This window comes from Oryctolagus cuniculus, chromosome 2 (genome assembly GCF_051225735.1).
Source record: "Oryctolagus cuniculus isolate XC-2025 breed Fujian yellow rabbit chromosome 2, ASM5122573v1, whole genome shotgun sequence".
NCBI lineage: Eukaryota > Metazoa > Chordata > Mammalia > Lagomorpha > Leporidae > Oryctolagus > Oryctolagus cuniculus.
The window spans coordinates 12,773,761-12,799,320 of record NC_142868.1 but is presented as its reverse complement, the minus strand read 5'-3'; the positions used below and the strand labels follow the sequence as shown (position 1 = coordinate 12,799,320).

At 41.2% G+C, this 25,560-nt stretch overlaps 1 long non-coding RNA gene across 5 annotated transcripts in view; it reads left to right on the top strand.

The window, feature by feature from the left end:
• Nucleotides 1–1,443: 1,443 nt before the first annotated feature.
• LOC127486441 (uncharacterized) overlaps nt 1,444–25,560 on the top strand; it is a 620,188-nt gene continuing 596,071 nt past the window's right edge. For all 5 annotated transcript variants that reach the window (XR_016229778.1, XR_016229777.1, XR_016229779.1 and 2 more), the window contains exon 1: nt 1,444–1,556. This is a non-coding gene — a long non-coding RNA (uncharacterized LOC127486441). The remainder of the gene's footprint in view (nt 1,557–25,560) is intronic.

The following is a 25,560-nucleotide window of genomic DNA, read 5'->3' as shown; positions in this document are numbered from 1 at the left end:
CTTGGTTGAGTCTATAAATTTCAAACACAGAGCTTGAAGCAAGTGTAGTGGGGTGGAAATTAATGTACTTAGCAGAGTGTGTGAGCAGGGGAGAAGGACCATGCTACCTGAACTCTGGTTTATGCAGGGTTCTTTGTTTCACCTGTCTCTGCTACATCAACCTACTCTGCTGCTGCTGAGGACATGGAGGTCAGAGTTGAGGCCGAACAAGGAAGTTGGCAGATGAAAGGTACCTGGGGTCAACATGGTACAGCAAGAGATGCAGGACAATTGCACCTGGCCCCCGACTGTAACTTGCTGATCACCTTGATGAGAAGGATAAGAAGCTATGGATTTCATCTGGCAGAGGAGCTGTAGCACCAAAGCGAGTGTCAGCAAAGGTGGCTGATTAATAAATATTGGACACTCAGTGTGTATTAAATGTGCTATGATTATTTCAAAGCTCAGGTGCCTCATGGATATTCAGTGAGTTACAAATGTTTGATACCTCTTGATCTCTCCATCTCTTCCTATGTCCAGCACTCAAACACTATACCTTATGGAGGCTAACATGTCTCTATAAGTTACTACTTTGTTTATATATAAGAGGGTATTTTAAAAATTTTATGGAAAAATGGGATGAAAAATATAAGTTTATTTTGGTTAAAATTTTTTGAAATTTATGCATAATTTTTTGGTGGAACATGCCGTTTCCATGAAGTTTGTGAAGCTCACTCATACTTAGTGAAGTCTGCCTGTGTCTCATAAATTATATGTTCTCTACTGAGCTTCATTTATTCTTCCTGCTTGTGGTTCTTATTTTCTCTAGCAGGGCTGGATATATTAAACAGTACAACACAGATTCTCGAAGGGGAATGGTGGTAGAGAGTCTGTGGATGCACTGGTGGGTGGTGGAACCTTCTGGAATAAGGGATACTTAGAGGCTAGTAGAATGCAAGGAAAGTGTGAGATTCGGGAGTGAGATGGGGCTTTAACCCAGCTCCATTGGTGACTGCAGACAGGTTCCTAACCACTCCTACCATCAGTTTCTCCATGTGAAAAGGACATAACCATACCCCTCCTCCACTGTTGGACAGGATAATGAAATGCCATCTCAGGCATCAGCACAAGCCCTGGCTTGCAGCAAAATCTCCGAAATTGACATTTTAAAATGAATAAAGGATCCACTCCCTTCCTGTTGTTTGTAAACCCCATTTCTAACTGTCCCAAAGAGCATGGCTTCACTTACCCACGGACACTTTCCAACCAAGTATCTGCTGGAAGAGTGAATCCAGAACAGACATACTAGAGGCTCTGTGCCTTGCTACTGTGTCTTCATGGTACAGCCAAGGAGGGAAGCACACGTACACTGGAGGCTTGATTTACCCAGGTGGGAGCATAGGCTCTGGCAAGCTTTCCCACAGGTGAGCCTTGAGCTAAAATTTGCAGTGATTGGCATCAGCTAATTCGATCATATAAACTGGGAGAGGAAGGGGGGAGTCCTGCCCCAGGTAGAGGGACGGACGTAGCAGTGGTGAGGAGGGCTGAAGGTGAGAGCCTTGCACTCAGCGAGTCAGGTAAGTCAGCCTGGCTCCAGGATGGGGGCCATTGTTGGGTGACTTCTGGGCACATGTGGGCCAGCCCTGAACTTACAAATGGGCGAGACAGAGGTAGTCTTGAAACAGTAATATTTACCTTTACTTAAGTCTACAAGGTTAAGAACTGCAGTGAAATTAGGAAATTGGCTGGGGAGGGGGAGTGCGAAGTGCTTGTGGGTGTGAGGGTTTTATTTTATTTTATTGTTCAATGTGTAAGATGGTTCTAGTCTCCAATTAGTAATACTCAGTTTAAGGTCACTTTATGCCGGGAAGCTGGCGGGAACTGAGGGTCTGAGCTTCGTCTTCTGGAATGTTTAGTTAATATGTATGAGGTGTAAGGTGAAAGGTAGGGGTCTTGCTTCATGGTTCTGCACGTGGAGATCCATTTTTCCCAGCACCATTTATTGAATAGACTGTCCTTACTCCAGTGGGTATATTCAAACTTGGCAATGTCAGCAGGAACAAAGCAGCCTTATTCCTGTACCCCACCCCCACCCGCTGTGGGAAAGGGTGGAGGTAGAAGATTTAGCACCAGCCACATTCATTCCGATTTCTTCCTGTTGGGCATATCTCCATGTCTCTGATCAGCTGCAATAGGAAGTGGCCTTGAGAGTTGGCGTGGACGTTGTTTTAATGTAAATAGGACTTTTAAGAAATTCTTCCAGGAAGCAACCCTCAGACAAAGTCTCTGACAGGTCTGAGATTTTATTGCATTAAGTATCTCTTCCTGGGGAAAAAGGCAGGGGAGTCTGGCCACCTCTTACCCTAACACAAGCTTCTACAGGAAGGGAAAAGCTGAGGCTTATTACCATCCATTTTAATGTAGCTTTTATTCACTTGGCCATTTGCTAATTTAATAAACATGGCATATTCCCCGTGGCTGATACTCAAAATTGGAGAAGTCAGTTCCGGATGAGCCCAGCCGAGTAGCTCAAACAAAACGCTAAGGTTGTACTTTGCAGTGTGTGGAGGGCGAGAGGGGAGTGCCTGTTCATGTTCTGAAGGAAAGAACCCTTCAGGCTAGAGGAGCCAGCCTGGGATGGAGTCCTGGCTTTCTCATTTTTTGACTATGTGACTTCTCTGTATTCTCTCTGCATCTTGTTTTCCTGATCTGTATAGTTCTTCTGGCTAGCACTGTGAACACTGGGCACTATGAAATATGTAAAGGGCTTAGCTGAGTGCCTGTGATACTAAGATTTCAACTTTAGATGAGTTGGAATCAAGAGAGGAAAATGAAGTGGTGGCCAGGGCTCCAGGGTTCTGGATGCCAAACCTTGCTCAGATGGATGCCTCTGGCCAGGTAGCTGCAGCCACAAGTCCCTGGCCTGATGCAGGAAGGGGTGGGGGCTTCTGCAGAGGCGAGTAGAGGAGGAGGGCGCCACGTTTGACTCTGGCTCTCCTGTATCACTAGGCTGTTATTGGCAGAAAGAAGTCCAAAGAGCATTGCTGGCAAAATTCAGCACTCGGAGATCCAGGGGAAGCTGTAAGTTGTCCCTCATGCTAGGGAAAGGGATGGACTATGAGACTGTTTTACTGCAGGCTCCGGAGAAGGGGAGCTGGGAGCTTCAGATATGCTGATCAAAGCTCTTGATAAACTCAGGTGTGGTCTATACTGTGTTTAGGGTTGGAGTCATGATGAAGGCCAGAGGTGGCCCTGCAGTGTAGGGCAAGGGCTCCAGGCAGTGGACAATCCTGGCCAGGTGCATATGGGGAGAAATTGTGTAAGGAAGAAGTCTAGGACTGGAAGGGTAACAGTCTCCAGTAAAAAGCCAACTCGTGCTGAGAATGGCTTTGTAAAATAGTCACAAATGAGTTCTGTGTAAGAGCAAGAAGATGCAAGAATTGGTCAAATTTATGCCCTTAATAACTATAAACAAACAGTTTAAGGACAACTTTCAAGTAAGTAGATTAATGATATTCAAGGGATAAGGAAAGGAATAGAAACCATTACATAAGAACAGGGAATTATGGAAGTAATCAGGTGGATTTGAGAGAAAACCAAACAGATTCAAGAAATAGAACATGTAGTCATTGCAATAAACAAAACAATTAAGGACGTGTGAAGTGGTGGACTAGAAAAAGCTGAAGAGGGAATTAATGAAATACAAACAGAACTGAGTCAGCCAAAAAAAGGAGTAAACATATGAAAGAGAAATCATAAGAAAAGGGGCTAGACTAGAAAGATTAAAAATGTGTCTAATAAGAGTATCAGAATATTAGATTGGTTATAATGGGGAAGAGGAACCATTTCAAAGTAAAATATAGAATTTACAGATTTTAAAAAATTCCTTATTTATTTGAGAAACAGAGCTTTTTTTTATTTTAATTATTTGAAAGAGTTAGAGAGAGCTCTTCCATCTGCTGGTTCACTCTCCAGATGGCTGCAATGGCCGGAGCTGCGCCAATCTGAAGCTGGGAGCCAGGAGCTTCTTCTGGGTCTCCCATGTGGGTGCAGCATCTCAAGCAGTTGGGCTACCTTCTACTGCCTTCTCAGGCCATGGCGGAGATCTGGATGGACGTGGAGCAGCTGAGACTCAAAACAGTGCCCATATGGGATGCTGGCACTGCAGGCTGGGGCTTTAACCCACTGCACCACAGCACTGTGCCCAGAATTTACAGTTTTGAAGAAAGCTGTACAGCCTCATTAAAGGGGTCTATAGAGTTTTTAAAAATATTAATAAAAACAAATTAATTCATAACCATTCCATAGAAAAATTGCAGAATAGCAAAAGTATCAAATTATGCAAGGGAAAATAGACTTATTTATAAAAATGTATGGTCTTTGTAGAAAACTGAATTATACATGATTGTATTGTTTCATTTTATCAACTACTGTATTTTGGAGTACTTTTATTTTGAGATTATTTTTGTGGTGTACTTTTATTTTGATTATTCCATTCCATGAACATGGAAGATTTTCCCGTTTTTTTGTGTCTTCTATTTCTTTAATATTTTGTAATTCTCATCATAGAGATCTTTGACATCCTTTGTTAAATTTATTCCAAGGTACTTGATTTTTTTTGGTAGTTATTGTGAATGGGATTGATCTTAGAAGTTGTTTCTCAGTCTTGGCATTGCCTGTGTATACAAAGGCAATTGATTTTTGTGTCTTGATTTTATATCCTTCCACTTTACCAAACTCTTCTAGGAGTTTCAATAGTCTCTCTTAGTCTTTTGGAATACCTACATAAAGAATCATGTCATCTGCAGACAGGGATAGTTTGACTTTCTCCTTCTAAATTTGTATCTCTTTGATTTTTTTTCTTGCCTTATGACTATGGCTAAAACTTCCATGATGATATTGAAAAACAATGGTGAGAGTGGAATCCTTGTCTAGTTCCATATCTCAGTGAGATGCTTTCAACTTTTCCTCATTTGATAGAACATTGGTTGTGGCTTTGTCATAAATTGCACTGACTTTTTGAGTGATGTTCCTCTATACCCAACTTACTTAGAGATTTCATCATGAAAGGGTGTTGAATTACATCAAATGCTTTCTCTGAATCTATTAAAATAATCATATGGCTTTTGTTCTTCAGTTTAATGTGCTATGTTGTATTGATTTTTGCCAATGTTGAACCATTCCTGCATACCAGGGATAAATCCCACTTGGCCCAGGGAAATGATCTTTCTGTTGGATTCAACTGGGTGGATTTTGTTGAGGATTTTTGCATCTATGTTCATCAGGGAATTGACCTTTAGTTCTCTTTCTGTGTTGTATCATTTTCAGGTTAGGAATTAAGGTGATCCTGCCTTCATAGAGTTTGGGAGGATTATCTGTTTTTTAATTGTTTTGAATAGCTTGAGAATTGGAGAATTCAGCAGTGAATCCATCTGGTCCTGGGCTTTTTTTTTTTTTTTTTTTGTTGTTGTTGTTGTTGTTGGGAGGGTCTTTAGTGCTGACTCAGTTTCCATCTTGGTTATTGGTCTCCTTAGGTTTTCTATGTCTTCATGGCTCCATTTAGGTAGGTTGTATGTGTCCAGGAATATATCCATTTCTTCAGGTTTCTCACTTTGTTGGCACACAGCTTTTTGTAGTAATTTCCTCAAATTCTTTTATTTCTGTGGTGTCTGTTATATATCTTTTTTCATCTCTTTTTTTTTTAATCTTTTATTTAATGAATATAAATTTCCAAAGTACGACTCATGGGTTACAATGGCTTTCCCCCCCATACCGTCCCTCCCACCCACAACCCTCCCCTTTCCCACTCCCTCTCCCCTTCCATTCACATCAAGATTCATTTTCGATTATCTTAATATACAGAAGATCAGCTTAGTATACCTTAAGTAAGGATTTCAACAGTTTGTTCCCACACAGAAACATAAAGTGAAAAAATAATAGATGATTTTTTTTTAAATCATGATGAAATCAGATCAGACCTATTGTCATGTTTAATCCCAGTGAGAGTCAAGTTGGGAATTGATAATTTCTTTTTTTTTTTTTTTTTTTTTTTTTTCAGAAGATCAGTTTAGTGTACATTAAGTAAAGATTTCAATCGTTTGCACCCCCATAGAAACACAAAGTGAAATATACTGTTTGAGTACTCGTTATAGCATTAAGCCTCAGTGTACAGCACATTAAGGACAGAGATCCTACATGAGGAGTAAGTGCACAGTGACTCCTGTTGTTGACTTTACAAATTGACACTCCTGTTTATGGCATCAATAATCTCCCTATGCACCAGTCATGAGTTTCCAAGGCTATGGAAGCCCCTTGAGTTCTCTGACTCTTATCTTGTTTAGACAAGGTCATAGTCAAAGTGGAGGTTCTCTCCTCCCTTCAGAGAAAGGCACCTCCCTCTTTGAAGACCTGTTCTTTCCACTGGGATCTCACTCACAGAGATCTTTTTGCCAGAGTGCCTTGGCTTTCCATGCCTGAAATACTCTCATGGGCTTTTCAGCCAGATCCGAGTGCCTTTAGGGCTGATTCTGAGGCCAGAGTGCTATTTAGGACATCCGCCATTCTATGAGTCTGCTGAGTATCTCACTTCCCATGTTGGATCACTCTCCCCTTTATTTATTCTATCGGTTAGTGTTAGCAGATACTAGACTTGTTTATGTGCTCCCTTTGACTCTTAGTCCTTTCATTATGATCAATTGTGAACTGAAATTGATCACTTGGAATAGTGAGATGGCATTGGCACATGCCACCTTGATGGGATTGAATTGGAATCCCCTGGTATGTTTCCAACTCTACCAATTGGGGCAAGTCAGCCCGAGCATGCCCCAAATTATACATCTCTTCCCTCTCTTATTCCCACTCTTATGTTTAACAGGGATCACATTTCAGTTAATTTTCAACACTTAAGAATAACTGTGTGATAATTACAGAATTAAACCAGTCATATTAAGTAGAACAGACAAAAAAAATACTATGAGGGATAATATATTAAGTTGTCCATTAGCAGTCAGGGCTATGCTGATCAAGTCACCATTTCCCATAGTGTCCATTTCACTTCAGGAGGTTTCCTTTTTGGTGTTGAGTCAGTTGTCACCGATCAGGGAGAACATATGGTATTTGTCCCTTTGGGACTGGCTTACTTCACTCAGCATGATGTGTTCCAGATTCCTCCATTTTGTTGCAAATGACTGGATTTCGTTGTTTCTTACTGCGGTATAGTATTCTAAAGAATACATATCCCATAATTTCTTTATCCAGTCTACCATTGATGGGCATTTAGGTTGGTTCCAGGTCTTGGCTATTGTGAATTGTGCTGCAATAAACATTAGGGTGCAGACCGCTTTTTTCTTTATCAATTTAAACTCCTTTGGGTAAATTCCAAGGAGTGGGATGGCTGGGTCGAACGGTAGGGTTATATTCAGGTTTCTGAGGAATCTCCAGACTGATTTCCATAGTGGCTTGACCAGTTTGCATTCCCACCAACAGTGGGTTAGTGTCCCTTTTTCCCCACATCCTTGCCAGCATCTGTTGTTGGTAGATTTCTGTATGTGAGTCATTCTAACCGGGGTGAGGTGAAACCTCATTGTGCTTTTGATTTGCATTTTCATCTCTTTTATTGATTCAATCTTTTCTCTCCTTTTTTTAGTTAGTTGGGCCCTTGGTATATCAACTTTTTTATTTTTTCAAAAAACAACCTCTTCCTTTTGCTGATCTTTTATTTTTTTGTCTCAATTTTGTTTCTTTTCTAATTTTAATTTATTTCTCCTACTATTTTTGGGTTTGGTTTCAAGTTTTTTCCTAAGTCCTTGAGATGCATTAATAGCTCATTTATTTGGTGCCTTTCCATTTTCTTGATGTAGGCACCAATCACTATAAACTTCCCTTTTAACACTACTTTTGCTGTATCTCATAACTTTTGATCTGTTGCATTGTCATCTTCATTCATTTCCAGAATTTTGATTTCTCTTTTGATGTCTTCTATGACCCACTGTTCATTCAAGGGCATGTTGTTCAGTCTCCATGTGTTTGCGTGTATTCTAGAGATTCTTGAGTTATTGATTTCCAGCTTGACTCCATCGTGGCAGGTACATTATCCCCTGTAGGGCTCCAAGCCAGACTCACACCAGGCTCTTCTCACAGCTTTATTGCCTGTGGTTTGCGCTGCTATAGTCTGCTCTTGCTTCACTCCAATGCTAGTGCTGAGGGTCTTGGCTGCTTGGTTCCTCCACATAGGTCCACAGTGTCCCTCTAATTTGCATGAAGTTTCCTTTGGAATTTTCTCCCTAACTCTTCCCTGAGATAGAACTCTCTCCTGTTTTTTTTTTTTAAACTATCTTCCTCCTGACTAGAGCAGTAAACTCTCTCCCTATTCCACCTTCTTGATAACTCCCAGGACTGGCACTGTGACATAACAGGTAAAGCCGCTGCCTGCAGTGCTGGCATCCCATATGGGTGCTGGTTCAAGTCCTGGCTGCTCCACTTCTGATCCAGCTCTCTGCTATGGCCTGGGAAAGCAGTGGAAGATGGCCCAAGTCCTTGGGCCCCTGCACCCGCGTGGGATACCTGGAAGAAGCTCCTGGCTTTGGATCAGCCCAGCTCTGGCTGTTGCAGCCAACTGGGGAGTGAACCATTGGATGGAAGACCTCTCTCTCTCTCCTTCTCTGTGTAACTCTGCCTTTCAAATAAATAAATCTTTAAGAAAAACTCTCATTAGTTATTTAGATTAGAGCAACCAAACTGGATGGGATAGTCCAATTTTAAAAAGGTAAATCCTGAACTACCTACTGATGGGGACAGAATTTCTATGTAGAGAGAAATAGGGTCAGGACTTTGAGAGAAGATGAATAGGTCAAATTAAAGCCTAACTATAAATGGAGGAATAAAACACTAACAATGTTAAAAATAATCCCAGTATTTACTATGTCCTGGGTATTCTCTATATAGCAATGAAAGTTCTTCACATGTGTCCTCTCAAAGAATCCTCACAACTCTTTGAGACAGTCCTTAGAGTAAAGAAGATTGAGGATCACATTTGAGTACAGTGGGAAGCATATCTTGCACAAAAGGTGAGATATACAACTAATTAGTGGTTGAGAAAACCCATCCATACAGTATCCAAGAAGTATTTATTGAGCCCTGATTAAGTCCCAGTCAGTGTACAACTTTGCTTCATAAAATTTTTAAAATTCTCTGGTAAGTTAATTCTGGCAAGCTTTGCATTCAATTTCCCATATTGGTCAGGTTAAGTTAAGTGATACTGTATTAATAAAACACTCCCAAATCTTAGCAGCTTAATAAACCAAAATTTATTTCTTGTTCACTCAAGTCAAGGAGTTGAATGTCTGAGCCCCAAACATCTTCCTCCTTTCCCTGCCTCTTTCACTCCTTCCCTCTGTGTTTTTTCTTCAGGATTGGATCTAGAGCTAGACTGTAAGCCTTGAACATGACTTCGAGTCATGTGGGTAGATGACCTTTTTAGTTCCACAGCTCTAAATCCAGTAACTGGATCAGGCTGTATTAGCTTGGGGAGACCAAGAGTGATTAATGACTGTGTCTGTGTTTGACTATACAGCATTGTACTCTATTTTCAATCATACTGAGCACTGCATAACTTAAAGATTGATGAGGTGCACCTGCTGCTGGTGTAGTGCTCTCCAGGAGCCATCTGTAGCTGCTCCTGGCTGGGACAGGGTGAGCTGAGCTGCCAGGTCAGACTTCCTTAGCAATGGATCACTTGGCAACTGTGAGCTGCTAATAAGGCCTGGGTTCCAGGAAATGGGTGCCTTAATCAGAAATGGTGATGATCTTCAGAGAATCCTGAAGGAACTGCCTCTTCTTAAATAATTTAGATAAGAAATTTAGTTTCATTTCCCCAAGGGGTCGGTCTCTCTCTCTCTCTCTCTCTCTCTCTCTCTCTCATGTGTGAGTCCTGTAGATCCGTCCTCTGTTAATACAGTACTTTTGTGTGCTTTCTCTCTTTCTTCTTTCCCTTCCTTTCCTTCTCTTTTAAAGCACTAAATTTTAGGCACTGTGCTAGATGCTGGGACCTCAAAGATCAGTAGGACCCGGTCACCTTCCTTAATCAAGTAAAATCAAGAGAACTCATGTTTTGGTTTCTCTTCTGCAGACAGGCTTCTGTGCCTGGCTGCTCCCCAGTGTTAGAAGGAAACTCATTTTCTCATTGAAAATGGAGGCAAACCTGGCACAGCAGCCCAGGCCCAGACTCACTGGTCCTTGGAAAAGCAGGAAAGCTGAGATGGAATAGTGGTTTGACAGAGGGAAGACTGAGGTGGAATGGCAAGGTAGAGCAATTCTAGGAAATATCCAAACATGAATTCAGGGTTCCATGCTGTATGATGCACAATATGAACTGTAAGGGGGCACAGCCATTCAGTTCTGAAATTCAAACTTTGGAGAATGTCCCAGGAAGTGGAATGCCTCTTCAAGGCTTGTTTTGCATGGTTGAAGTCTCCTGTGTAGGATTCCTAATCAACTAGGAATTTCTTGGAAGTGATAATTTCTCTGTCATTTTTCTTTCACCTGCTACAAGGTGTGTGTGACACTTCCAAGCTTGAGTTATTTGATCCCCACTCCTAGGCAGTCCTCTAGAGTCATCAAAGGAAGCACTGGAGGTGCGAATCCTATTCTGAACATCACAAAGAATTTCACATCCATGGTTACCCACTAGTAGGAGGCGCCAACTCAGGAAGCTATGACATTGATTTCATTCTGCTGGTTCACTTCCCCAAATGCCTGCAACAGCAGCAGGGGCCTGGAACCTAATCCATATATTCCATAAGGGTGTTAAAGACTCCAATACTTGAGTCATCATCGGCTGCTTTCCAGGTTGTGCATTAGCAGGAATCTGGATCAAAAGCAGAGGAATCAGGATTTGAATCAAATCTTCCTAAGTGGGATGTAGGCTTCCCAAGCAGCAACTTGTAGCAAGTGGCCACACTGATGCTTATTTCCTTTGTTAAGAATGTATGAGCATGATACGATAATGGCAAAAAATTTGGCTTCTGAATTCAGATCTTGGTTTGAATCATAGTTTGACCTCTTACTATCTATATGATTTTAGGGACACAGCTCTTTGAGCCTTGGCATTCTCATGTTTAAGATGGGAGAGACAATAGTCCTGTTCTCCCAGAATGATTGTAATGATGAGTAACTTAATGCATAAGAAGTACTTACGTGGTGTCTAATAATGGCTCAGTTGGACAGAACAGCCCTCAACAGAAGTCAAACCTTGTGACACTTTGATCTTGGACTGTCCAAACTCCAGAACTATGAGAAAATAAATCTCTGCTGTTTTTTAAAAAAAGTGCTCAGTTAACACTAGCTTTCATTAATAAGCCCAATCTTATTCTGTTCATGGAAGATATAGATGTTAATGTCTTTGCCTAACAAAACTTTGGGCACTTATTTTTAGTTAAAAACAGAATTTGTTTGTCAGTTTGAATTTATCAAAACCTGGGTTCTTAGGAGGAAACATTATAAAGGACCTTTAGAGGTTAAAAAAATTAAGATTAGGGGTTACTGTTCTGCACTGTAAGGTAGAGATCACCAGTGATGACTATGATTTCCAGAAGAGTTTCCTTTGAGGTGGACCATGTTTTTTCCTGAACTTGATTTAGCTGCTAACATTAAAAAAAAAAACAGGAGATTTCACAAAATATTAGCATCTCCTTCTCGATTTATGTCTCCCCTATGTTACTTATTCATGTTACTAGCCTGTGGTAGGCAGAATAATGTTACTCTGAAGATGTCCACATCCTGATTCCTGGAACCTATGAATATGTTAGATTTCATGGAAGAGGGAAGTGAAAGCTGGGTAGAATTAAGGTTGCTATTTGACCTGAAAATAGAGAGATTTGGGCTCATGTTGTGGTGCAGTGGGTTAAGCGACTGCTTGCAACACCAACTTCCCATATTGGGATGCTGGTGTGAGTCCCAGCTGCTCTGTTTCCAAGTCAGCTTCCTACTAATGAGCATGGGAATTCAGCAGAAGGTGACCCAAGTGTTTGGGCCCCTTCCATCTCTTTGGGAGAGCCAGGTGAAGTTCCTAGATCCCAGATTTAGCCTGGCCAAGGTCTAGCTGTTGCAGCCATTTGGGGGATGAACCAACAGATATAAGGTCTGTATCTCACTCTCTTCCATCATTTTGCCTTTTAAATAAATAAATACAAATTTATTTTATTAATACAAAGAGAATAGATTTCATAGGCATAGCTCTAAGATAACCATACATCCCTCCCTCCCTGACTCCCTCCCCTTATCCTCTTTTTTTCTCCCTTCTTTTCTTTACTTTATAGAATAGATTAAAATTATGTCTTTCTAAAATCACAGGCTTAACTCACCCCTAAGTGTAATATTCAACAACTGAAAAGTAGGAAGACCAAAGTTCCATAGGAGTATAAACAAGGTCTAAAAACAACAATCATATTACAAGATGTCCATTTTATCATATACATTTTTATTCTATATTAACTGCTACATATCAGAAAAAACATTTGTCCTTTTGATACAGGCTTATTTCACTAAATGTAAAGGTTTCCAGTTGCATCTATTTTGCTTCAAAAGATAGGAATTTGTTCTTATGGTTGAGTAGTATTCCATAGTATTCCAATTATACACACACACACACACACACACACACTCATACCACATTTTCTTTATCCAGCCCTCAGTAGGTAGATATATACACTGCAATAAGCCTGGGGGTACAGATAATTCTTTCATATGTTCATTTCATTTCCTTTGGGTAAATTCTGATGAGTGAAATGGCTGGGTCATATGGTAGATCTATTTTTAGATTTCTGAGAAATCCCCATACTACCTGCCATAACAGTTGTACTAGTTTACATTCCCACCAACAGTGGATTATTGTGCCTTTTTCCTCACATCACCAGAATTTATTTATTTATTTTTTAAATTTTGGATGATATCCATTCTAACTGGGGTAAGGTAAAACAACATTGTGGTTTTGCTTTGCATTTTCCTGAACACTAGTGATCCTGAGCATTTTTTCATGTGTCTGTTGGCCATTTGAATTTCATCCTTTGAAAAATGCCTGTTCATGTCCTTTCCCAATTTCTTAACTGATTTGTTTGTTGTTGAATGTTTTGGGGTCTTTATAGATCCTGGATATTAATCCTTTATCAGTCGCATAGCTTACAACTATTTTCTCCCATTTAGTTGGTTGACTCTTTGCTTTGTTGAATGTTTCCTGTTCATTGCAGAGGCCTCTTAGCTTGATATAATCCCATTTACCTATTTTTCTTTGATTGCTTGTGCTTCTGGGGTCTTTTCCAAGAAGTCTTTGCTTAAGCCAATGTCTTTTAGAGTTTCCCCAATGTTTTCCTCTAGTTATTGGATTGTATCATGTCATAGATTTAGATCCTTGATCCACTCTGAATGGATTTTTGTCTGATGTGTAACGTAGGGGCCTTGTTTCATACTTCTGCATATGGAGAGCCAATTTTCCCAGCACCACTTGTTGAAGAGACTGTCCTTTCTCCAGGGATTGATTTTTAGCTCATTTGTCAAAGTTTACTTGGTTGCAGATGTGTGGATAAATTTCTACATTTCCTATTCTATTCCATTGGTATACAAGTCTATTTTTTTTGCCAGTAACAGGCTGTTTTGATTATAACTACCCTGCAATATATCTTGAAATCTGGTGTTGTGATGCCTGCAGCTTTGATTTTGTTATTTGAGATTGTTTTAGATATTGAGTCTCTTGTGCTTCCATATAAGTTTTAGCATTGTTGTTTTCTAGATCTATGGAGAACGTTGTTGGTATTTTGATTGGCATTACGTTGAATCTGTAAATTACTTCAGATAGTATGTTTCCATCCTTCACTTTCAGTCTGGGTGTATCTTTGTTAATGATATTAATTCCTCCAATCCACAAACATTGAAGATTTTTCCTTTTTTGTTATTTCTTTAATTTTTAAAAATAATTAGTTTATCTGAGAGGTAGAGTTACAGACTGCGGAAGAGACAGAGAGAGGTCTTCCATCCACTGGTTTACTCTCTAGATGACCACAATAGCCAGAGCTTGGCTGATCCAAAGCTAGGAGCCAGGAGCTTTCTATGTGCCTCCTACAAGGGTGCAGGGGCCCAAGCATTTGGGCAATCTTCCACTGCTTTCCCAGGCCATAAGCAGAGAGTTGGATCAGAAGAAGAGCAGCCAGGATATGAACTGGTGCCCATATGGGAGGCTGGCACCACAAGCAGAGGCTTAGTCTACTATGTTCCTTTTGGGAGTCATGTTGTCTTCCTTGTTTCTTATATTTCTGTGTTCATTTTTAGTAAACACTTGTTGGTTTTCTCCTCTGATGACTTTTATCTTTGAATTATTCCTCTGTAGTTTAGTGTGGAATATGTGCTCCTTCAATGGATATTTAGATGTAGGTGTTTTATGGGGCCAGAGTGCTCCAGTCAGTGCTCGAGGGTGGGGCAAGAGTTCAGGGTGATACCCAAGTTGGGCATGGTAGGTCTCCTCTATTGTCAGTGAAGGATAGGGTGTGATCATGTTGACTGGGGTCACAGCCTTATCTCCTCTCTATCAAGGTGGTCGATGCCTAGGTTTAGCCCACAGTGTCTACGTACCCCATCCATGCAGGCACATGAACCACACAAAGGATCTGAGCTTGGAACCCTGTGCAATGACCTACCCTCAGGTACTCGAGAAACTCTGAGCCTCTGAAGCCAGACACAGTGATTTCCAGAGACCTAGATAACCCTACACCTTATTATACAGTCATAGACTTCTCACATTCATAGAGTGCAATGCTCCCACAGACACAAGGATCAGGGGATCTACTCTCAGCCTGTGAGCCTACCCTGTCTACAGATAGGCAGCTGGCTCAAAAAATTCTTCTGCTCTATCTGTGTTTTGTCTTGGCAGTTTGTCTGGGCACCTGTAATGGGGGGTGGAGGGGAGTGCCTCATAATCCTAAATGGGTACCCTTTCCCCCTGTCAACTCTCCAGGCCAGACTCAAAGTCAGTGGGGACAGTGGATTTTATTTGTTAAAATCCCCTAGTGGTGTGTGTGCTTGAGCTGCTGTAGCCTCTACTTCTGTTATTCAGATGGTACTTCCATCCTGCTAGTTACTGGGTATCCTTGTTGGGAGATTGGGGACAAATATGTTCTATCTCTTCAAGGTCTCCCTGTCCCCTACTAGGGCTCTAGATTGGACTCAATGGTTGGGATCTAGGTTGTACTGCAACTGGTGATATCAGGCGATATCACCAGTGACAAGGGCTGTCACAGTTTCCTTTTGCTTCACTCCAAAAAAATGATCCTCCTCCAGCCTCTGGCTGAGGGAGTCATCAGCGGTATCCCCAGTCACTGCTGTGCGTTTGTACAGTCCACATGGTATCCTCATCAATGGTATCTTCAGTCACTGCTGTGTGTTTGTACAGTCCACGTTCCTTCATGGCATCTTTCCTTTCTGTAGAATTTCACTGTAAACTTCTCTCCAACTCTCCACTGGGAATGCAGTTACTCCGTTTGTCTTCTGTTATCTTCCTGTGGTCAACATCAGCACGTCTTTCCCCTATTTATCCATCTTGGATCCCGCCTCCCCCACAACACCTTTAAAAAATTGTCCTGGGTTGTCCAGGTGAGTATCGTGTGATTACCAGGGTGCCTTAAGTGGAAGCGGGAAGCAGAAGAGAGCCCGAGAAAAAGGATGGCCAGGGAGAGGCAACATTGTTAGCTTTGAAGATGGAGGGACCAAGAGTCAAGGAGTACATGTGACCTCTGGAAGCTGTAAAATAGAAGAAAGCAGATTCTGCCCTGGAACCCTGGAGAGAAAGGCAGCCCTGCTGACATCTTGACTTTAGCTCAGTGACATCCTTGTTGGCATCTATCCTACAGAACTGCAATATCATGTTTTTATTGTCTAAGTCATTAAATTTGTGGTGACTTGCTGTAGTATCAATAAAAACAAATACATTACTGTATCCCCATAGGATAAGATTGTTTTTGCCTGTTCTTAATGTTCATTTTTGTGTGTAATTCTTTTGAGGTGCTTAGTAATCCTGGCAAAGCGCCTAAGCCCAGTAGAGTAGTAGAAGCTCCCTGAATTCCCTATTGGAAAATGCAAGTCAATGAGAATCTTGCTGCATTTGTGTTGGCATTTGTAAAGGACTCCCAATTACACAAGAGAATGGCACTTTTGATATGAGAAAAAAGTACTACATGCTAATAATTACTTGGAATGCTTGTATTCTCTGCTTTGAGATTTTAACATCAGGTTTCCTCACGGTTGGAGTAGTTCAACATTTTCCTTAAAGACAAATTGCCTGGGATATATGGGTGATTTCATAGAGCAGGGGAGGGTCTTGTCTGAGACAGTGTAATTTCATTTGTCTCTGCACTGATGTTTGTAGGCATTCTTGGGAGGAATTAGAATTAAGAGAGGCAGGAAGAGACAATTCTTCCAGAGACCCTGGAAAGAGGCAGAGGGTTGCAGGGATAGATGTGACTGGGGCCCAGCCAGGCATCAAGAACATGGAAGCAGGTGAGTTCTAAAGGCAGAGCTGCAGCCAGGCCACCTTGGAGGTTTACAAAAGGTCCTTCTTCAAAAGGATGCATCCTTGCCATGTGCATGTCTTAGAGGGAGGAGAATGGGTGGGGCCTAGATCTTTCCATCTCCTGCTCCAAGGAGCATTCAGGTAGGGAACGACATATAGAACTAGACCCACAGCCCTACCTGTTGGGGCTTGGTGTAACCAACACTCTTCCTCAGTCTTGAGATCAGATCCATTTAAGAGATGGACACAGGAATCACAAAGATGGAGTCGTCAGTTTCATTCTGGCTGTATACTTAAAAGAATGGAAAACAGATACTCAAATGGTTGTTCCCATATCTGTGTTCACAATGGCATGATTCACAGTAGCCAACAGATGTAAGCACCACAAATGGTCTTTAACAAATGAATGGCTAAACAAATTTGATATTATTCAGCCTCATAAAGGAATGGAAATTCTGACACCTGAAACAATATGGACAAACTTTGAGGACATTATGCTAAAAGAAATAAGCTGGTTACCAATGAACACATACTCTAGAATTCTGCCTATGTAATTTACCTGCAGTAGTGAAATTCATAGAGATTGGAAGTAGAATGGGGTGCCATGGGCTGGAAGAGGGAGGAATGGGGCATCATTGCTTAATGTGCACAGAGTTTCAGTTTGGAAAGATGAAATCTTCTGAAGATGGATGACAGTGATGATTGTCAAACAGTATGAAGGTAATTAATGCCACTGATTTCTACACTTAGAAATCACCAATATAGCAAATTTCATTTTATATATATCTTACTGCAATTAAATAGAATGAAGAAAGAAGGAAGATGACAAACATTTTTGATTTATTTCTGGCAAAGTTTGGATTGGATGATGAGACTTAAATGTGTGACCACAGGGATTCATTCAGGAGCTAAGTGAGCTTCCTTTGCTGTACTCAACATCTGGCCTCCTGCTAGTAGAACAGCAGGTCTGAGAAACCTCCCCTGTGGATCAGCAGAGTGTGAGGGAGTCCCAGGCTAGGTCTACACAGATACCTGCTGCGTGCGGTCAGTCTTCAACCTTCTCTCCAAACTGAAATCACTCGAGTCATTTTTATCTTCTTCAAGACTAGATAGGGAGGGAGGGAGGGGGAAGAAGGTTGAAACAGTCTTCCAAAAATTTCTATATTGGGTTGGGACTGCGGAAATTCTCTCTGTATGAGATATAAGGAGTGGAAAATGCATGGGCCCTGATAGTGTGTATCTTAAGCTGGGGGTTGTATTTTGTCAAGGTGTTCTTTAACAAATGCCTTAGGGTAGCTGGAATGAGGGCCACTGTGATGAAGACAGACTTCCCTATGAAATGGTGCTCTTGGTTTATAGTGACTTTGGTTTGAGTGTTGAGCAAGCTGTGGTATTGACACCACCTTAGAATAAATGGAATTGTTCCACAGTTTACCAACCTTGACTGCCTGATTCGACTAGATGTTTCCTCAAGTCTCTGAGTATTATTGTAGTCTTTGGGAGTTGGCGAGTTGCATTTGGTCTTTGAGAGGGGCAGACCCTCAGCTGTGGGGCTATGGGCCTTTCCCCAGGCTGCTTTTCTTTCTTTCCCTTCTGACTTATTTATTTGAAAGGCAAAGTTCCAGAGGCAGAGAGAAGGTCTTCCATCCTCTGGTTCACTCTCCAAATGGCCACAACGGCTGGAACTGGGATGATCTGAAACCAGGAGCCAGGAACTTCTTCCAGGTCTCCCATGTATGTGCAGGGGCCCAAGGACTTGGGTCATCACCTACTGCTTTCCCAGGCCATAGCAGAGAGCTGGATCAAAAGAGGAGCAGCTGGGACTCGAACCACCCACATGGGATGCCAGCACTGCAGGTGGAGGCTTTTCCTGCTATACCACAGCACTGACCATTCCCTCCCCTGTAGGCTGCTTTTCTATCCAGACCTCCTCCCCCACCATTCTCCACTGGCTCTGCTTGGTTCCTGGCTCTCACCTTAGAGGTCAGAGGGTAATGATGCTCAGAGTGTCCCCTGAGTAGAGATCTGTCAACACACAAGGTTACTGACTTATGATGACTCAACTTAGGATTTTTTACCTTCATGGTGGTATTAATCATGCACATTCAGTGGGACCCGTATTTTGGACTTTGAGTTTTTGTCTTTGTGCTAGCAATATACAACATGACCCTCTCTTGCAATTTGGGACAGTGACAACAAGCACAGCTCCAGCTCCATCATTGTAAGGGAAGCAGTAAAATAGTGCACTGTGTTGCCAACACTTTTGAATAGAGATACTCAATACCTTACATGAGTTATTAAAAATTTCATTATACAATGGTTTATTTTAACTTTTATTTAATGAATATAAATTTCCAAAGTACAGCTTATGGATTACAATGGCTTCCCCACCCCATAACTTCCCTCCCACCAGCCACCCTCCCATTTCCCGTTCCCTCTCCCCTTCCATTCACATCAAGATTCGTTTTCAATTCCCTTTATATACAGAAGATCAGTTTAGCATATATTAAGTAAAGATTTCAACAGTTTGCACCCACATAGAAACACAAAGTGAAAAATACTGTTTGAGTACTGGTTATAGCATTAAATCATAATGTACAGCACACTAAGGACAGAGATCCTACATGCAGAGTAAGTGCACAGTGACTCCTGTTGTTGACTTAACAAATTGACACTCTTGTTTATGGCATCAGTAATCACCCTAGGCTCTTGTCATGAGCTGCCAAGGCTATGGAAGCCCCCTGAGTTCACTGACTCTGATCAATTTTAGACAAGGTTGTAGTCAAAGTGGAAGTTCTCTCCTCCCTTCAGAGAAAGGTACCTCCTTCTATGATGACCTGTTCTTTCCACTGGGATCTCACTCACAGAGATCTTTCATTTAGGTCATTTTTTTTGATGGAGTGTCTTGGCTTTCCATGCCTGAAATACTCTCATGGGCTTTTCAGCCGGATCCGCATGCCTTAAGGGCTGATTCTGAGGCCAGAGTGCTGTTTAGGACATCTGCCATTCTATGAGTCTGCTGTGTTTCCCACTTCCCATGTTGGATCCTTCTCTCCCTTTTTTATTCTTTTGGTTAGTATTTGCAGGCACTAGTATTGTTTATGTGATCCCTTTGACTCTTAGTCCTATCAGTGTGACCAATTGTGAACTGAAATGGATCACTTGGACTAGTGAGATGGCTTTGGTACATGCCACCTTGATGGGATTGAATTGGAATCCCCTGGTATGCTTCTAACTCTACCATTTGGGGCAAGTCAGCTTGAGCATGTCCCAAATTGCACATCTCTTCCCTCTCTTATTCCCATTCTTATATTTAACAGTGATCACTTTTCAGTTAAGTTTCAACACTTAAGAATAACTGTGCTAAATATTGATTACAGAATTCAACCAAAAGTATTAAGTAGAACAAACAAAGAAATACTAAGAGGGACAACATTTTAAGTTGTTCATCAACAGCCAGGGCAAGGACTGATCAAGTCACCGTTTCTCATAGTGTTCATTTCACTTTAACAGGTTTCCTTTTTGGTGCTCGGTTAGTTGTCACTGATCAGGGAGAACATATGATATTTGTCCCTTTGGGACTGGCTTATTTCACTCAGCATAATGTTTTCCAAATTCTTAACAGGGATCACTTTTCAGTTTAAATTTAAACATCTAAGAATAATTGTGTGTTAATTACAAGTTCAACCAATAGAAAAGCCCAGGACCAGATTGTCGCTCCCCCTCTTCGTGGAGGAACGACACTAAACCCTGCCTAGGCTTCATATCCGAGTCACGGCACCATTATGTCGCTCCCCCTCTTCGTGGAGGAACGACACAGGACCCTGCACTGTTCTTTCGTCTGCTCGGCCCTCCCCGGGTTTGCTGCTGGTTCTTCCCGGGTTGGCTACCAACACTTCCACCTCCGTGGAAGGGCGGTTCCCCCTAGCCACTTCCCCCACTTCCGCGGGGGAGCGTCACACCACCGGCCGGCTCTCTCGGGGGCTGCTCAGATGTTCCTCAGGTGTTCCTGGTGCATGTTGTCTCTCTCCTCCTTTATAGTCCTCTTCCACCAATCCCAACTCTGCTACCCACATGCCAAGTATGCTGCTCTCCTCCAATCAGGAGCAAGATCAGCTCCTGCAGCTCAGTCAATCAAATTGGCGAGAGGCAGCTGCGTAGAAGTTGTTACTCCCTTCTCAGCGCCATATTGTGGGAGAGCAGATGCATAGAATAAGTCTTAATTCCAGTAACAGTCTAGTCCGAGTTGCTCCCCACACCAGATGGATTCACTGCTGAATTCTACCAGACATTTAAAGAAGAACTAATCCCATTTCTTCTCAAACTTCAGAACAATCGAAGAAGAGGGAATCCTCCCAAATTCTTTCTATGAAGCCAGCATCACCTATATTCCTAAGCCGGAAAAAGATGCAGCATTGAAAGAGAATTACAGACCAATATCCCTGATGAACATAGATGCAAAAATCCTCAATAAAATTCTGGCCAATAAAATGCAACAACACATCAGAAAGATCATCCACTGAGACCAAGTAGGATTTATCCCTGGTATGCAGGGATGGTTCAATGTTTGCAAAACAATGTGATACACCACATTAATAAACTGCAGAAAAACCATATGATTATCTCAATAGACACAGAGAAAGCATTTGATAAAATACAACACCCTTTCATGATGAAAACTCTAAGCAAACTGGGTATGGAAGGAACATTCCTCAATACAATCAAAACAATTTATGAAAAACCCATGGCCAACATCCTACTGAATGGGGGAAAAGTTGGAAGCATTTCCACTGAGATCTGGTACCAGACAGGGATGCCCACTCTCACCACTGCTATTCAATATGGTTCTGGAAGTTTTAGCCAGAGCTGTTAGGCAAGAAAGAAATTAAAGGGATGCAAATTGGGAAGGAAGAACTCAAACTATCCCTCTTTACAGATGATATGATTCTTTATTTAGGGGACCCAAAGAACTCTACTAAGAGACTATTGGAACTCATAGAAGAGTTTGGCAAAGTAGCAGGATATAAAATCAATGCACAAAAATCAACAGCCTTTGTATACACAGATAATGCCACAGCTGAGAAAGAACTTCTAAGATCAATCCCATTCACAATAGCTACAAAAACAATCGAATACCTTGGAATAAATTTAACCAAGGACATTAAAGATCTCTACATGAAAATTATAAAACCTTAAAGAAAGAAATAGAATACCAAAAAATGGAAAAATCTTCCATGCTCATGGATTGGAGGAATCAATATCATCAAAATGTCCATTCTCTCTGGCAGATGTCCTAAATAGCACTCTGGCCTCAGAATCAGCCCTAAAGGCATTCGGATCTGGCTGAAAAGCCCATGAGAGTATTTCAGGCATGGAAAGCAAAGACACTCTGGCAAAAGATCTCTGTGAGTGAGATCCCAGTGGAAAGAACAGGTCTTCAAAGAAGGAGGTACCTTTCTCTGAAGGGAGGAGAGAACCTCCACTTTGACTATGACCTTGTCTAAACAAGATTAGAGTCGGAGAACTCAGAGGGCTTCCATAGCCTTGGAAACTCATGACTGGAGCATAGGGAGATTACTGATGCTATAGACAGGAGTGTCAATTGGTAAAGTCAACAACAGGAGTCACTGTGCACTTACTCCTCATGTAGGATCTCTGTCCTTAATGTGCTGTGCATTGAGATTTAATGCTATAACTAGTACTTAAACAATATATTTCACTTTGTGTTTCTATGTGGGTGCAAACTGTTGAAATCTTTACTTAATGCATACTAAACTGATCTTCTGTAAAAAAAAAAAAAAAAAGAAGAAATTATCAATTCCCAACTTGACTCTCACTGGGATTAAACATGACAACAGGTCTGATCTGATTTCATCATCATTTAAAAAAATCATCTATTATTTTTCACTTTTTGTTTCTGTGTGGGAGCAAACTGTTGAAATCCTTACTTAATGTATACTAAGCTGATCTTCTGTATATTAAGATAATCGAAAATGAATCTTGATGTGAATGGAAGGGGAGAGGGAGTGGGAAAGGGGAGGGTTGTGGGTGGGAGGGACGGTATGGGGGGGAAGCCATTGTAATTCATAAGTCGTACTTTGGAAATTTATATTCATTAAATAAAAGGTAAAAAAAAATGTCCATTCTCTCAAAAGCAATTTATACATTCAATGCAATACCAATCAAAATACTGAAGACCTTCTTCTCAGATCTGGAAAATATGATGCTGAAATTCATATGGAGATACAGGAGAACTTGAATAGCTAAAGCAGTCTTGTACAACAAAAACAAAGCCGGAGGCATCACAATACCAGATTTCAGGACATACTACAGGGCAGTTGTAATCAAAACAGCATGGTACTGGTACAGAAACAGATGGATAGACTAATGGAACATAATTGAAACACCAGAAGTCAATCCAAACATCTACAGCCAACTTATATTTGATCAAGGATCCAAAACCAATCCCTGGAGTAAGGACAGTCTATTCAATAAATGGTGCTGGGAAAACTGGATTTCCACGTGCAGAATCATGAAGCAAGACCCCTACCTTACACCTTACACAAAAATCCACTCAACATGGATTAAAGACTTTAATAATTTGATGGTGTCAGGTAGTAGATTTGAGAACATTGGAGAAACCCTGCAAGATATAGGTACTGGCAAAGACTTCTTGAAAAACACCCCAGAAGCACTGGCAGTCAAAGCCAAAATTAACATTTGGGATTGCATCAAATTGAGAAGTTTCTGTACTTCACTTTCCTGACTGTTTCTTTTGAAGAGGCAACCAACAGAATGGGAAAAAATATTTGCAAACTATGCAACAGATAAAGGGTTGATAACCACAATCTACAAAGAGATCAAGAAACTCCACAACATCAAAACAAACAACCCACTTAAGAGATGGGCTAAGGACCTCAATAGGCATTTTTCAAAAGAGGAAATCCAAATGGCCAACAGGCACATGAAAAAATGTTCAAGGTCGCTAGCAATCAGGGAAATGCAAATCAAAACCACAATGAGGTTTCACCTCACCCCGGTTAGAATGGCTCACATTCAGAAATCTACCAACAACAGATGCTGGCAAGGATGTGGGGAAAAAGGGACACTAACCCACTGTTGGTGGGAATGCAAACTGGTTAAGCCACTATGGAAGGCAGTCTGGAGATTCCTCAGAAACCTGAATAGAACCCTGCCATTCAACCTAGCCATCCCACTCCTTGGAATTTACCCAAAGGAAATTAAATTGCAAACAAAAAAGCTGCCTGTACCTTAATGTTTATTGCAGCTCAATTCACAATAGCTAAGACCTGGAACCCACCCAAATGCCCATCAACAGTAGACTAGATAAAGAAATTATGGGACATGTACTCTATAGAATACTATACAGCAGTCAAAACAATGAAACCCGGTCATTTGCAACAAGATGGAGGAATCTGGAGAACATTATGCTGAGTGAATTAAGCCAGTCCCAAAGGGACAAACATCATATGTTCTCCCTGATCGGTGACAACAAACTGAGCACCAAAGGGGAAACCTGTTGAAGTGAAGTGGACACTGTGAGAAACAGTGACTTGATCAGCTCTTGTCCTGACTGTTGATGTACAATGTAATACTTTATCCATTTTAGTATTTTTTTGTTCTATACAATGGGTTTTATGTTAGATGATCTTGCCCACTGTAGGCTAGTGTTAAATGTTTTGAGCATGTTTGAGTAATCTAGCTAAACTGTTAAACTATTAGGTTTGGAAGGTTCTGCATGCTAAATGGGTTTTCAGCTTCAGATATTTTTAATTTACAATGGGTTTATTGAGACATAATGCCAGTATAAGTAGAGGAGTGCTTTTTAAATGATTTTGTTGCTAGGACTCAAGCCTTGGGAACAATGAGATCCTTCAAATACAGAAGCTTATATTCTAGTGCTTTGATTGACACTAGATCCAGGAATGAAAATTCACTCTATAGTGTTAAATTTACCACTGAAAGGAATATTTATAATTTGCCTTTGTATTTTGAAAGCATGTGATGTTAAAATTTGTTCCTGTCTCTCCAACATTTGCAGTGTAGACCGAACTACGCTTTCCCTGACACTTCCAATCCATTTTAAAAGTGTGAACAATTTTAATGCATTTTTCTAGTCACCTATATACACTAGCATGATGTCCCAATGAACTTTTAAAGCCAGATTGACGGAGGAGGCCAGCTTACTGACATGGAAATTGCTCAAGCAGTGGTTTTTAGAGGTTTATTACATAAACCTCAGTTCAAGTCTGACTTGTCTGGGAGGGAGTGGGAACATGGCCACTTGAAACAGTGAGATCCTGACCCAAACACTTGCCTGTTCTCCTCTTCCTTGTGGCTGGTAATTTACCAGGTAAAAATGCAAAGACCCTGGCACTTTGTACTGCTTAAACAAAACACAAGCAAAAGAAAGGAAGGTCTGGGGATGCTTTCTTCTGGAAGAGGCAGATTTTCTAGGCAGAAAAAAGGGATTCCAGCTCCCAGAAAGGATGCTGGTAAAATGAGATTTAGAAAGCAAGTCCACAGGCAGGGCTTCATGTACCAGATTTATGCGTGCTGTCAGCTTCTGAGCAATATAATTATTGTCATTTTTCTGCCCTGAGTTACTGCCTCAGGTTTCTCGGAATAGGGCTAGAATATTTCCCACTTGGTGACATTTATTGTCATCACCCCCCATAGCTAAGTTCACCCTAAGTCTTCAATCTCCAGTTCCCCACTAAATCTTGTGTCTAAAATCATCCCCTAGTCCTGTTTCCAAAGTTAACACAAATAGGAATCAGGTGACAGGTTCATTTTATAGTATTGTGTCGAGGTAGATTTCCATGTCTCTGGCAGCTGAGAAATTACTGAGCATTTGAGATCAGGGTAAGCACCTGAGAGCCTACTTCTGTAGTACAGACAGGTCTGTGGAGCGCTTTCATGATGGATACTATGATGCATGAATGCATCATGCCCTGGAGGCTTTGTCCAGAGAAAATTGACTAGAGGTGAAATTCTCATCTGTGTGTGCG